The 15,790-nt window shown below is 29.7% G+C and overlaps 2 long non-coding RNA genes across 2 annotated transcripts; both read right to left on the minus strand.

Annotated features, from left to right (window-relative positions):
- Window positions 1-9,059: 9,059 nt before the first annotated feature.
- Window positions 9,060-9,649, minus strand: LOC141666616 (uncharacterized). The gene is made up of 3 exons (XR_012552302.1): window positions 9,498-9,649; window positions 9,272-9,360; window positions 9,060-9,174 (listed from the first exon to the last, which is right to left on the minus strand). It is a non-coding gene; the product is annotated as an uncharacterized LOC141666616 (long non-coding RNA).
- Window positions 9,650-10,425: 776 nt separating this feature from the next.
- On the minus strand, window positions 10,426-12,864 carry LOC141666756 (uncharacterized). The gene is made up of 4 exons (XR_012552354.1): window positions 12,767-12,864; window positions 12,631-12,677; window positions 10,707-10,847; window positions 10,426-10,557 (listed from the first exon to the last, which is right to left on the minus strand). It is a non-coding gene; the product is annotated as an uncharacterized LOC141666756 (long non-coding RNA).
- Window positions 12,865-15,790: the final 2,926 nt, after the last annotated feature.

Here is a 15,790-nt window from a genome sequence, read left to right on the forward strand (position 1 = left end):
GACACACTTTCTGAATTCTATATGTGTTATGAGAGTGCAATCGACAAACAGATTCATGAAATTAAAAAACTTAATGATGGAGACACATGTGTTCCACAATGTGTGATAGAAAAGCAAATTGAGAAGCATGCAGCTCATCAATACACTCGTACCATATTCTATAAGGTTCAGAAACAGATTAAATCAAGTTGTTTTCATATTAGTTTGGCAAGCCAACCAACCGTTTTTGATGGTGTTAGTAAATATGTTGTTCGAGATAAAGTTTTGATGAAAAATACTTTGAAGTTGAATTAAATTTTCAGAAGAATGATGTTGACTATTCTTGTAAACTATTTACAAGAGTCGGTTATCTCTGTAGACATTGTTTCTATATTTTAGGGCTTTGGGGTGTGGAAAGAATACCGCATCAATATTTATCTACCCGGTGGATGAGAAATGCAGAGAAAAGGTTTTCCAAATTGAAATTTGGAAATGAGATAGAGAATAGCAATGGTGCTATTATTAGAGATACATCAAAGAAAATATGGACAGAGTTTCAAGGTTGTTTTGGTAGTTTTTCAAATGATATTGGAGGATTGAATTTTATGTTGGAGGGAATGAGGTCTTTAAAAATCAGCATTGATGATAAATTTCAGAGTCGTGGTGTTTCAAAAGATGATATTCTACAAGAATGCTTTGGTGTTAGACCTTCTGGTACAGGCACTGTTCTTCCTCCACTCCAAATCAATAACAAAGGAAGCAGGAAAAGAATTGCTAGTGCTGCTGAGTTGAGTCGTGATGGAAAAAAGAGAAAGTTAAGGATTTGCAAGACTTGTAATACCGAAGGATACCATGATTCGCGAAAATGACCAACTAACAGTATCCACCATCAGAATAATTCTTCTCTTCAAGATGCTCAAATTGTATTAAACCAAGGTATGCAATTTTCTCAAATGAATTTTTAGTCTTTCCATTTCAAATTTTATTTACTGTTTTGTTGTTCAGGAAATGTTATAACAGCAGCTAGACAAAGATTTGGAATGGATTGATTTAATTTGGCACATGTTTCATCCTGTTATCAAGGTATTTTTCATTTCTTAACTTATGGTTATTGTAATGATTGATTGGTTCAAAATCGATGTGCTTATATACTTGTACATTTAAATTTTGATATCCATTTCCTTACTGTGATTATAATTATCTTTTTTATTTCATTATTTTTTGTGCAGGAATCTTTCAAAACCATCAAACAACAGATCATATATTTCAAGAATATGTAGTTATAAAGTTTGATTTCTTTTTATGGATTAATACGAAACAATGTTGATGTTCTGGATATAAATTTTTATTACCATGTAGTAATATGTTTGAAATTTTTCATTGAATTTTTCGGTTATCTTGTTGAACAATAGAATAATTGATAATAATTACTTTTACTTGGTGTTTTTGTATATTTTGGTTCTGTCAAAGAAATATGTTTAAATTTCTCTCTACCCCTTGATATATTGAACACCACTTTTATTATGTAGGAGAATCACAAAATAGGTGTTTTTTTGTTTTTTAGCTATTAAATTTAAAATCTTTCCCCAATTTTACAAATATTAATCATTTAGGGTTCACCTATCCCATTTTTGGGTTTGAGAAATATTGTATGTGAAATAAAATATCCGACTAATTAGGGTTTAAGGTTTGGGGCTTAAGGCCTTTAGGCCCTAAACACCAGAGCTTAAACCCTAATAAGTTCTAGGGTTAGGGGCCGAAGGCCCGAAAGCCTAGAAACCGGTAACTTAAATCCTAAATTTTTGAAGTAATGAAATTTAAAATCTTTCCCCAATTTTACAAATGTTAATTATTTAGGGTTCACCTATCCCATTTTTGGGTTTTAGAGCCCTAAGCACCAGAGCTTAAGCCCAAAACTGTTCTAGGCTTTGGGGCAGAAGGCCGTAAAGCCTAGAAACCGGTAACTTAAATCCTAAATTTTTGAAGTAATGAAATTTAAAATCTTTCCCCAATTTTACAAATGTTAATAATTTAGGGTTCACCTATCCCATTTTTGGGTTTTAGAGCCCTAAGCACCAGAGCTTAAACCCTAAACTGTTCTAGGCCTTGGGGCCGAAGACCTAAAGCCTAGGAACCGGTAACTTAAATCCTAAATTTTTGAAGTAATGAAATTTAAAATCTTTTCCCAATTTTACAAATGTTAATTATTTAGGGTTCACCTATCCCATTTTTGGGTTTTAGAGCCCTAAGCACCAGAGCTTAAGCCCTAAACTGTTCTAGGCTTTGGGGCAGAAGGCCATAAAGCCTAGGAATCGGTAACTTAAATCCTAAATTTTTGAAGTAATGAAATTTAAAATCTTTCCCCAATTTTATAAATATTAATGATTTAGGGTTCACCTATCCTATTTTTGGGTTTTAGAATTATTGTATGTGAAATAAAATATCCGACTAATTAGAGTTTGAACTTTTAACGATTGTTTTTTTTCTCCTTTTTTTGGTTCTGTCACAGAAACATGTTTAAATCTCTCTCTTCCCTTTGATGTATTGGTTATGGACTGTAATCAAATATTGAAACTTTGAATCTGTTAAAAATTATTCCTTAAATTTTGATGTTATGAAATTTGTTTCTGTTATACTGTCTTAATGTATTGAACCTTAGTTGTTTTTCTTGTATAGTAGAATTAAACTAAAAAAAATCTTATTTTCCTGTTTCATATACTTCATATGGATCATAAAAAAATATAAGAAACAAATTTATAGAGAACTGCTACATATAATGACTGTTAAAGTATTAGCCAAACTCATACATTTTGGAGCACATTAACATTCATTTGTAGACATATAAATTTTCAAATCTTACATAAAGCACTAGGTTCTAAGTTCATCAAGACTAAAATATTATCCAAACTAATACTCTTGCACATCGACTAGAATACTTTTATCAGTAGCAAGTTACAACATTCTCATTCAAGTCATTGCAGCACATTACTTTTCGTTTCTAGTCATTGTCTGAATTTCTTTGAACATCTTGTTTCGCCATCTATTTTTCGGAGAACAAATAATTTTTGTTGCATAGATTTGACGGGCCTTCAAGACTTGCCTTTCCAGTTGATAGGAGTGATACGAATATCGAAAAAGTTAGTTAAGATACAAAGCAATCAGGAAAATGATATTGTCATGTTTAGGAGAAATGTCAAATGTAATAGAGAAACTAATGAATATAGTGAGCATCTTCAAATTGTATCATTTGATTCCTTAATTGATAATCAAAGCCAACGCAATTATGCAATAATCAAATTATATGTCATGCTTGCTTTAGGTCAATAATCTTATGACTTTGTTGACTAAGGAATTAATTATTCTTAGGTAAATGTATGAAACTACTTAGTTTATAGAAGGATAATTTAACTAATCTTTTAGATACTATATTTTTGTTGCTGTGATATTCCCTTTCTGATTTATTGACAATTACAAACATGCTATGTGATCACAGAAATAAGTAATTTATAGTCACGCCAATATTTTATATTTTCTTTAGCAAGCAATCAAATCTTTAATTTTCATGAATTTCAATTAAATATCCTTATCTCTTTATTATTTGTTTTCAAAAAATATACCTTTTTAGTTCCAAATTTGCATTCCCATCTCCTTACTCCATTTCCATTGTATGTCTCCATGTGATGAATTGCAAAAATTCCAGAGTCCACATTGTTATCGCCACTGCACCATTTCATTTGTAAGCATAAAATTGGAAGATTTTTTATTACTGAGCTCCTCAATGGACTGATGTTCTTCATGTAGTTCACAAACATATCTTTCTGAAAAATATAACACTCATTTGAATTAAATATATTTGTGCAGATTTTGAAAGAAAAATTAAAGTAATGGATTAGGAATCATACTAAGCTTTCTGGATATCCATCATAACCAGTTGTACTTCCATTATCATTTATTATATTGTCAATTAGTTCTATTGATGGATTTTTGAGGTTAAAGCACATTAGATAGTAATGAGTTGCATCTTGAACTGTAAAGAAAATCTGCACAAATTGTCATTAAGATAAGATGTAGTTATAGCATATAATTAAGCTTCACATAAATAAAATAAAATTAAATATGAATTAGTTAGAAATGTTTTACCATATCAATCTCAGTAATTTTCACTCCATGCTTTGCAAGCATCATATCCAATCTAGTACGGAATCTGTCAAACTTTATTGAATTCTCATCTTCATTACATTCATTTTGTATCTGGTTCTTGTTACTCAGTGTCAACATCTGCAAAATGTTTAATACATTCACATTGAAAGGTGTCGCGGTTAATTAGTGAGTACAATTGCGACCATGAGTAATTCACTAAAATATGAGAGTTTTTTTGCTAAATTTGATGCAGTTGATTCTATTGTCCTTTATGGGGAAAATAAAATCATATCAGCTATACGTTGTGTAATACATATTTACTTTTAGATTTTGACTATTTATAAAGTGAAAAATCATACAAATAGACATAACAAGATTAAGCACAAACTTATAATGTAAAATACAGTTATCTTCTTTTGGATCAGTGTCAAAAAAACTTGGTCGCATATAAATTAGTTCCTTATACCTACTAACTATAAAAAATCTAAATATAAACTCTAAGGTTTGTCATAAATTAGCTGACACACTATTACTCAGGGAAAAATGAAAAATGGGTAGAGATCCATATCTTGTTTAATGTAAGATCCGTTTGGAGGCAGGAGAGTTATCTTAAACCAATTAATATTATTGATACTAGTTAAACTAATAAACATGTAATCAATCTTATAAAGAAGTACTTAGAACTTTTTTTACCGTGATGTATGTGCTGCAAAAGAACCTATATGGGGATTCAACAGATCTGTATTTCTCATCTTCATTTAAAATTGATGTATATGCATCAATTACACCACTGGATATTGTATTATTGATCTTCAAAGTTTTAATTACGATATTTCATGCAAGTTATATCCTCCCAGAAAAAGATTGGTTGACTGCATCAATATTTGAAATTAAATGCATTAACATTAATGTGCAAAGTACCGTATAATTAAAATTAGACTAAATTTTTTAATTTGACATACATTGGGTTACCACTATCTTCATTAATCCAATTCCAGGCATCCTCCTCTATTTTTGTCAATCTCATTCTATCAATATCAATCACTCGATCTAGGAAAGGAGATTTCTGGAATTCGCCTACTTTCAGCTCCCTCCTTGGTCTTTCATGGTCAAATAGGTCTTCCAATTCAAAATTTTTTGAATTATCACTAGCAGATCTATCAAAATCCACAATATCACCACCAATTATTAATTCTTCTAGGAAATCATCGATGTCATGTAATTTATTAAAAGCTCTATCAAAATGAGGAAGTGACAAAATCTCAATTGTCTTCCAGTCACGCTTTGATAATTTTGGCCATTCTTTTGCATTTCTGTTTTATAGAAACATAATTTTTTTAATAAAGCATACTAGAACATAAATTTATAATTTTGATTAAGCAAAACAAATAATTTATATTCTTATTCTTTGAATAAATTATCCAATACTATCAGTCATGTCAAACTTGGTGTAAAATTCAATAAAATAAAATGTAATACCTTGGATCAAGAGTTTGTGAACCAGAGGCTTGAAATTGTTTTCCAAATTTGTTTTCAAACTCCTTCACCTTTGGATTATTTGGGAACATTTCATTTGCAATTACCAAGTTATTCTTAAATTTTTTATTTGCTACTTTAAATTCCATAAAATCAATCTCCAGCTGTGATAGCATTTCCTATTTTTGGCAAGGAATCTTTTATTCCAACTTGTATAAGTAATAATTATACTAACAATTTTTTGAAGTAGAAATAACAATTTTTTACCTCCTCGGTACATAAATCATTACAATTGTGTTCTTTTTGAACATTCCTTGCAATTGACATGATATCGATGTTCATCTTGTCTTCTTCGAAAGATAATGTACACGATTGAACTCCTTTAATCGTTTGTTCTGGTGTTTTCCAATTGTCTTTTAAATCAAATACCTGTACATAATATATTGATTTCAAATTATTAAATTGATGAAGCTATGACATTTCAATAAATGTGCAAGGATATAACATTGGAAAACATTTGTTTTGTGTATATTAGAAGAAATTATCAAATTATATACGGAACTTGATAAATTATGTATGAATTATTTTTTCAGTTGAATAAAGTTTACCTTGCTGATCATTCCTTCAGCATTCTGAATTTGCTTTTCTTGTTTTTCACTGTAATGAACATTTTGGCTCGCATATGGATCATTGTGTTGTTTATCAGTTGATGGTTGACTGCTTTGTTCATTATCTTTATTTTCTTTATCCAATTTTTCATGCTGCAAAATATAGGTAAATTAGGCAATTTTGTACTGGTTAAAAATAACATACCTGAAGATTTGTACATAATAATTTTTACCTTGCTCACCATTTCTTCATCATTCTCAACTGCCTCTTTTTTTTTGTCAGCATTCTTATTATCTTGTACTTTTTCCGGAGCTTCTTCTTGTTTCTTAAACTTTTGAAGCTGCAAAATAATTTAGGACCATTTACAGAGTGTAAGATTATTATCTATTCTACCAGATGATTAAAAAGTATATAGAATTGACAGAATGATATTTATTAAAATTATTATGAATTTGGTAGCAATTGCATTATTAAAAAAAAATTATAACATTTTAACATGTATGTGCAATATGTTTGTACTACAAAATAAACTTACCAATTCTCCTTTACCAAAACCATCATCATACATTTCAGCTTTACTTCGATTAGCTATCAAAGAAGTCTTCCAACCAATGAAAGCTGGTACTGTTCTATCAGCAATGAGTCGAAAATATCTTGTTCGATCAAGGTACAGGAACTGAAATATAAAAAAAACAAAGCTTAAACAAGATCATATATATTATGCACAAAAAAAATGTAACTAGACATTAATAAAATGTGAGTGTATTACTTACGAGAAGAAACACCAACGACCCAGTATAGTACTGTGTGTGAGGATTCTTCCACCATAACTCATGTGCCTCCTTAATATTTTCTAAAACTGGCTTGCACCAATTGAAGTTTTTTGCCTTCTCGTAATCACCTTTAAATTCCAGTGCATATTGACTCACATTAGCACTTTTATCTGTTTTTATGAAAAGATTTGTCATTAGTACCATAAAGTTCTGTTTGAAAACTAAATCTGCATCCGTGGACATTGCAATGGCATTTGAAACCATCAATTCAGTGATTCTCTTTTTATGAAATTGAGACCTCCATTTAGTATATATTTCTTTACTTTTTTCAAATTGAACTTCTTCTGTACCCTTTGGAAGACCCAAAATCAGATTAACATCTTCATCATCAACTTTAAAGTTTTCGTTATTGGGGAACACCATTGACATATTATTGTGGTCAAACCACCACAACACATTAATTCCAATTTCACGCGGAACAGCTCTCATCTCAAAAGAAAGTAGGGGACCAAACCCTGCATTCGTTACCCATTCTTTTTGAGCTTTGGACAGTCCACTTATAACTTTTGAAAAGGTTGATGGATAAGCTCTGATTAATAATGTATTTGGTTTTTCCTCTGCTACACTTTCTGAGTCTTTCTCCTTTTCAGCACACTTGTGTTTCTTCACATTTCTTTTTTCAGGTTGGAAATATAAGAATAATATAAATATTGATTCCGTAAAAAAACACATAATCTAGATACAATTTTTGAAGGCTTTTAATATAAAATTATTTTAATTTATTACCTGCACATGAGCTTTTCTCTTTTTCCCTTCATTTTTTCCATTTTTATCTTTCTTTGTTCCACTTCTTGTTTCTTTTGCGAATGTTACAACCTCTATAGCTTCAAAATCATCATCAGACTCGTCAATAATGCTAGATTGTTCTTTCTTTCTTTTTCTTTCAGTTGAACTTTTTTAGCCTGAAACACACAAGATTAAGTTATATATGCTTAGAAACAATTAAATATCTAGTAACTATCTAGCATCAAGATTAAGCAATCAATATATTTTAAGAAACTTATATTATATTATTTGAGGGTGATGACTTTGAAATTTCCAAAAGGTTAGTTGGGTTAAAACAGTAAAATGGCAAAAGAAAAAGGTGCAATAAATAATTAGTACAGCAGCAGCGAGAGGTTCACCGAAAGAAGTAAAATGACCGTCCCTTTCCTGTTGCCCCTCCCATCATCACGTCCCAATTGAATCTCAACTTTTCCGCCTACATATTATTTTCCTTTATTTTTTTTTAATCAAAGTACAACTTTTCTTTCTTTTTTTAACAGCGTTTTACACGTGAACGGACACATTCCACGATGCTTACTGACATTACTGGGGTTTTATTCTCCTACCATAAGGACCACACCATACTATAATTTATCATAACTTTAATACGAATAAAAACTATCGATTTATTCTCCTACATGTTTTTTTATCTTCTACTCCGTAAATGAATTAAATAACCAAGGAAAAATATATTAATATAGAGATATATTTTACTTGATATTCTCTTCCTTCTTTATCTGATTTTGGGCTTGCTGCCGTCAGCCTTGGTGATCTTCGTTTTTCCATTGTAGCAATTGAAGTTTCCCTGCTATTTTTCTTTTTTTTCTTTGTTCGGTCCTGTTAAAAATTAATAATTATAGGTGAATCTCATAAAATTTGATCAGATAAATCGACAAATCTATATAACTAGAAATACTATTTACCTTGCTGTCCAATTGATTATCAAACCTAAATAACTCTTCTTTTTCTTCATTTTCTTTATCATCTTTGTCAGTATATGCATGATCAGCTTCTGTATCACTTGGGGCATCTTTTTTTCTTCCAGATCATTATTTATTTCTTCAGCTCCAATAACTTCTTTTCCATTTTTTGGATTTGATGCTCTTGCTCCTTCATGTGTTGCCAACTGTGGTTCATCATTGTCATTATCCTACAATAAACATTGGATTAGTTACATATTAATACAAAAAAATTTTGTGCTAGAAAAGATATTAATAAAAAAGATTATGAGATTAACCTCATCAGAAAGTTCTCGACGTGCCCTTGTTTTGATTCTTATTTTCTTTATCTTATGCTGAAAAGCAGACTTGTTAATCTCTTTCACTGAGTCTTCATTGAATTTAATCCGATCAACATTTGTTGGTATTGGAGACTGAGATAAAAAAGATTGTGAGATTAATAAAAAATATTTTGAGATTAACCTCATCAACAAGTTCTCAACGTTCCCTTTTTTTACTCTATTTTTTTACCTTATGCTGAAAAGAAGACTTGTTAATCTCTTTCACTGAGTCCTCACTGAGTTTAATCTGATCATGCAAGATACAATCATGCAAAGTACCTATATGCATTAGCAGTTAGGTTATATTTTTTCAAAAATTTATAAGTGTTCAACTAGATAGGTAGTTGTGAACATTGTGCTACATATTTTTCACAATTTTTACTAGTTTATATCTTGAAGAAATAATTGATGCTTACATTGTTCTGCGATTGGTGTGGTCTTTTCTTGAGAACTTTCAGAAGTATATATACATAACGCCTGAAGTGCATCGATGGCCTCAATATTGCAAATAGGAGAATGAGGTTGAACTCCTAATGCACTCTTGTCACCAGTCTCTTCTTTCTTTCTTGAAAAGTCTGTAACACTGATTATTTCAATATCATCATCTACTTCATTTCTGTCGTTGGATTCATTGACCATACTCTCACACATTGATGGTAGTTTTGAAGAAAACTCATCTACATCATCACTTGTGAACCAGTTTTCATTCATCTATTAATATTCAAATAAGAAAAAAACAGTCAAATAAGTGCAAGTAATCAAACAAAGTAAAAATATATATATAGTGTATTGTACTTACAAATCCTGGATAATATTATTTGAAAATGTAATGCTTTGGACATGAGATTAGAAATTTGTATATGTAGTACAAAACATAGCAACCACATTTAGAACCATCCTTCTATTGTGGGACTTTGGGAATATGAAATGGATACTTTAGAATTTCATGTGTTCCTTCTCTTTCCTCCTGATTTAAATTATCTTGGACAAACCTAAATATTAAATTAGATTTTGTTAGATTACTTTTATTGTCTGATATGATAAAGCATTACATTTACGATTAGATGAAGTCAAACAACAGAATACGGGTCATACTTTTGAAGTTGTGCTTTTAGTGTATTTGAAATGGTTGAATTTAGTGAATCCAACAACAACAAACATGGACTTCTTTTGGATTCCAGTGTCTCTCCAAAATTACATAATATGAGCAAATTCCAGTGGCCCCTATAATGAAAAATGTAAAAAAAAAATCATTAAAGTTGCAGTTCTTATAATATTATTTATAAAAATTGTTTTACATACCCTTCACACATTGGAACAAAAAGATATCTTCTTCCAAACACTTTCTCCTTTGATATGTAGCTCAATGCATTTTTCCTTGAATCACCATTGTTCAACATATATTTTCTGAACCATAGAGGGTCCAAAAAAATATATTCTCCTCTTTTATCAATCGGTAGTGTTTACCACATACCCCTATAAATGCCAAATATATTATATTAATATCACCAATTTACGACTAACAATAAAAATCCCGATGTATATATAAATGCAACATAAGTGAATTAATGTAGGGCTCTGCTAAGTTGAGTAGCATCGATAGTTTAAAATTTTAAAATAATTACCCGATGTATTGATCAAAAGTGTTTGTGCTTAGATATCCTACTTTGTTTCTCATTTTCCGTTTCACTGTTGATTTGCTTGATCCATAATTTTTATCTTTTGTCTTCATTTCTGCTACTTTTTTCTGCTACTTGAATGAGTACCTGAAATTTTAACAATAGAACTCAATATCTTCTTATCTTACACTGAAGAAAAACATTTTAAGAAGTTTACAGGTGTTCTTCTGAAAAATAAAGGATGAGAGTCATATTTAATTACGCACATTGACTATACGAAAGAGTCTCCACATTGAAATTACGTGAAATTAATTTATTGTGCTATCTATGTGCTCTCTGTGAACTATTATTCCTTTTTTTCTCATCATTGCAGCTCTATCAGAAATTAGTTCATCTATATTTGATAGAGCGCTATTAGCTCTATCAAATAAAAGAACAGGTCAGATACAGAGGCAGCTTGCCTGCCATAATCAGTGCATTGTATTTGTCATGATGACGAATCATTGAAAAAAATTCACAAAAATTACTTACAGAGGCAACCAAGTAAAAACCCCCTTAAAAACAAATGTATCCAAATCTACAAAGTATAAATATAACATAAAGAAATGTAGAATTAATACACATTCTCAATAGAATAAACATAAATTAAAGCATAGGTTTGATGTTATTGTAAAATGTACAGTTATGTTAAAGCTACACCACTAGGTTCCGCTACAACCCTTTTAGCCTCAAACTCTACGATTTAAGGTGCAGTAATCACCACAATAACCAAAGTACAAATCACCAGTCCCAACATTAAAATTATAAAATATTACATTCCATTCATTTATATCTTTGTTTAATAATAATGCTTCTTTATTTAATTACTTAATCATAATCTAAAAACACATAAATATACTTTTATACTTCTAATACAAAATCATAAGATTAAATATATATCTTGTTTAAAGAATAATTCTTCAATTGTATATTTTAATCAGAATTTCAATTTTTACCATAGAATTTTAGGAACACATGATTCCCTATTATTAAACTTAGTATCCGCAACTACTAAATCACTGGATTATCCGTTATAGAATCTATTTTTACAAACAAATTATACTGATATGTAGGAACATGTCTACTAAATATACAAATGAAGAAATACACTTTTAAGAATTAGATCTACTAATGTCTAGTCAAGGGCTTACTCAACTATGGCGAATAAGAATTCCAAATCTTGTATTACATCCATTTTACTAACTTCATTTTTATGCAGAATCATTAATACTGATTCAAAATCTAAAAACACAAAACATACTTCTGTAATTTACAAATAACTCATACAGATCTTTATGAAATAAATTTTTATATTGAAAAATATAAATAAAATAGATCTATACCACTGCAGAATCGATTTATTCAGTAGAATCTAAAATAAACAAACCAAATCTACTCTACAAACAAGTATTTTAAACGCACAGACTTTGCTTCTACCGTGGAATCAACATCTTCACTATAATCTAAAACTAATATACAGAATCTACTGTACAAACAAGTGTTTTAAACACACAGACTTTGCTTCTACCGTGGAATCAACATCTTCAGTAGAATCTAAAACTAATTTGCAGAATCTACTCTACAAACAAGTGATTCTAACACACAAATTTTGCTTCTACCGTAGAATCAATATCTTCAGTAGAATTTGAAACTAACATACAGATTCTACTCTGCAAACAAGTGATTTAACCACACTTATTTTGCTTCTACCGTGGAATAAAAATAAAAAAACCTATAACAGAAATCGACATGTATTTTAATCTAAGTCAGTTTTATAAATATTTCTTCTGTATAATCTATCTAAAAGCTTGAACTCAAGTCAACAACTACAAAACATTATATTCTACTTTAGAAACTTTAAATATGTTGTAGAATATAAAAAAAACCTTACCTATATGATTAAACTTCATTGATGTTGAATTTATCCTTCAAATCTACCTGAAAAACGAATTACACATCTGAAATTGATCTATATATTCTCAAATTCCTGATAATATTCGAACTAAAGATAAAATAGATCTACTTACGGAGCTCCTTCAGATGAAATCGTCGATTATAAGGCTCGATTTGATTGATTTCTTTCTAACTCATTCGTTTTCATCTGTTATTCATCTCCTTCCTTGCTCTAGATCTCAACTTTTTTGTGTGTCTGTGTGTGTATTTGTGTGTCTGTGTATTTGTGTGTTTAATGTGTCTATACGGACCGTTATTATAAGTAGTGGGTTGGTTAGTTTTTACTTTTTTGAAATTAGGCTTGAAGTCTCATTTAATTACAAATCTGCCACTTAATCTGGGCCATTAAAAAATTGGATGGCTGAGATTGGAGTTCTTTATGGTTCACTATATTTAAAGTTCTCTGTTGATTGGGACTCTACATATGTATATTTAAACTCATTATCAAATTATATTATTAAAAAGTTCTAATAAATAAATTTTAGAGATTAAAATTTTCACTTTAAATTAAATTAAAAAAATTATAATAATATAAATAATCTGTGCATCGCTTCGATTTAGGCTAGTAATTATGTATAATCTAATAAAAAAAATTCACAAGAAATAATCTGATTTGAAAAATCAAATCAATAATAACTTGAATGAGGAGTTTTTAGAACACTCCAACTAACACATGAACCCTACGAAACCATTTTTAGACGGAAGACGAGCAGCACGACCATAATTAGTACCATCTCCGTCCCCCTCATTTTTTATAATTTTTTCATATGTTTGACACACATTTTAAGGCAACTATAAGTATATTTTCGTAATATATTTTTAATTTTTTTTTGTATAAAATTTAAACATTATATTTTTATTTAGAAGAAAAAAATTAAAAACAAATTATGCAACTACATTTAATAAAAGTATTAAAGTAGGTGCCGAGCTACCCAATGTAAAGAATTTAGAAGGACGGAGGGTATAACACTCATGCACTATTTTATAAATAAGACTAATGTATGTACTCTTAATTTTTGTTCAATAATTTCAGCAATTAAATATTATGCATTTTATTTTATTTTTAATATTGTAATATTATACATTTTATATTAATATTTGTATTTGAAGTATATTGGCAAGAAATTTACTTTATAGATAATTTCACACAATAGTCTATTTTATATATAATAGAGCAAATAGGGGGTTAGTTGGGACAATTTATTCAATTAAAATTACTCAATTACCCCTCATAAATACATATTAATAAATATCAAATTTAATACTATATATTAATTACATCTAACTCATCTATTAGTTGTCTGATACAAAATTGGAAGAAAGTTAATTTAACAACACAAAAATTACATATATTTCATTGATGTAACATGTACATAGGTTATTAATGCACGTGAGTTTAAAAAATATTTGTGCCTTGCACGAGTTATAAAGTACACAAACTGAAGAAAGTCATCATCACAACATAGGTTATTGTATGTAGACGCAAATAACTACTCATAACATAATAATACCCCATTTACAAACATATATTTCACTTAACAAGTATGTATAAAAGTTTTATAATAACTGAGGTTAGAGTATACCTGTGCCTCGAGGCACGGGTTATATAGCTAGTTTATATTAATCCATGAATTGGGTTTCGACCTATTAAGATAATCTTCCGAGAATGATTAATGTTCGAAGGTGCAATTTTTGAAAACATTGCAGATACATTTTTGCAAGGTAAAGTAAAAATGATAATGGAATCGGTTTGTTGTCTAACAAAATAATTAGCACATTTAAAATATTTAATTTTTTGACATAGTTCGAGAACAACACGCTGAAATTACTAAACGATTCAATAGAAGTTAGAAATGCCCTATTATATTTAGCAAAAACAATCATATATTACTAAATTATCTTAAATTTCGGGGTTAAATATTAAATAAGTGACGAAATGTGTCTCAAAAACTAAAATAGGTAATTCATTACAATATGACTCAAACTGATCATCAATTAACTTATTTTGATCATTCCGTTAAAATTTAAAACTGAAATTAGTCAAAATTGAAAAATGATTACACAAGAGGCTAGAGTTTGTTTTGGGTTTCAATATGATCTTAAAAACTTGTACTTTGACTCAGGGAATTATGATAAAATCTGGCTTGATTCTTCCAAATCTCAAAAATAAAAGTATGAAGAATTAAAACCAAATTTTATCGTGATCCTATAAGCAAAATAATAAATTATAACAATCATATTAATCTCTACCTTCTTGTATTACCATTTCAATCTTGGGTAATTTCAAATTTTGACTTTAATGATAAGAACATTAATAGAAAGCATGTTAAGACAAAAACTATTAGTCCTCCTAAAATTATGAAGAAACTCCTACTTGGAAGTCTAAATGCATTCTTAAGGCTTCTAAAGAAAAGAAGAAGTCATTCGATGAGAAATATAATCATGTCAAATTTGCATATATGATATTGTTAATCATGTGAATTGCTCTAAGTCCCCCGAGCCAACTAAGTTTGGGTACCAAAGAAAACTTGATCCATAATGTAGACATGGCAAGAAAATGTGAAGTGAACTATGTGGATTGTTAACAGTGGATGTTTAATACACAATAGTTCGAGGATAGAGCCCTGCTATTAGAATGGACAAGTAAGCTCACCCGTTAGTAACCTTTGTAGATGACAACAAAGAAATCACTTCGGGATATGGCGTGAAATCGGGAATGTCATCTTTCCCTCAATATTCAAATGCATATATTTTGTTGAATATTTGTTGCATTATTTATTGTGTCTCTTGCTTTAATAGTTTGTTTTATGGACTTTAAAGCAATTTAACATTATTTTTTGCTTGATAAGTCATATTGTTAAGGTATTGGTATCATCAAACTCTTGAAAATCTCCGGAGGCACAAGCAGAGTTTACTAGGCTGATTACTAAGTCGATTGTGAAGAAGGGGGGTTTCTTGCCTACAACGAAGGATGGAAAGCTTTTGGAGATGATTGTTGAGTTCGGATGGCAGACTTTCTGTGAGACACCCGATGTGGTCCCGATGAGCATTGTGCGGGAATTTTATGCGAATGCTAAGGCGGATAAGAATAGGTTTTC

The sequence above is a fragment of the Apium graveolens genome, chromosome 6 (assembly GCF_009905375.1).
Source record: "Apium graveolens cultivar Ventura chromosome 6, ASM990537v1, whole genome shotgun sequence".
In the NCBI taxonomy this organism is placed as follows: Eukaryota; Viridiplantae; Streptophyta; class Magnoliopsida; order Apiales; family Apiaceae; genus Apium; species Apium graveolens.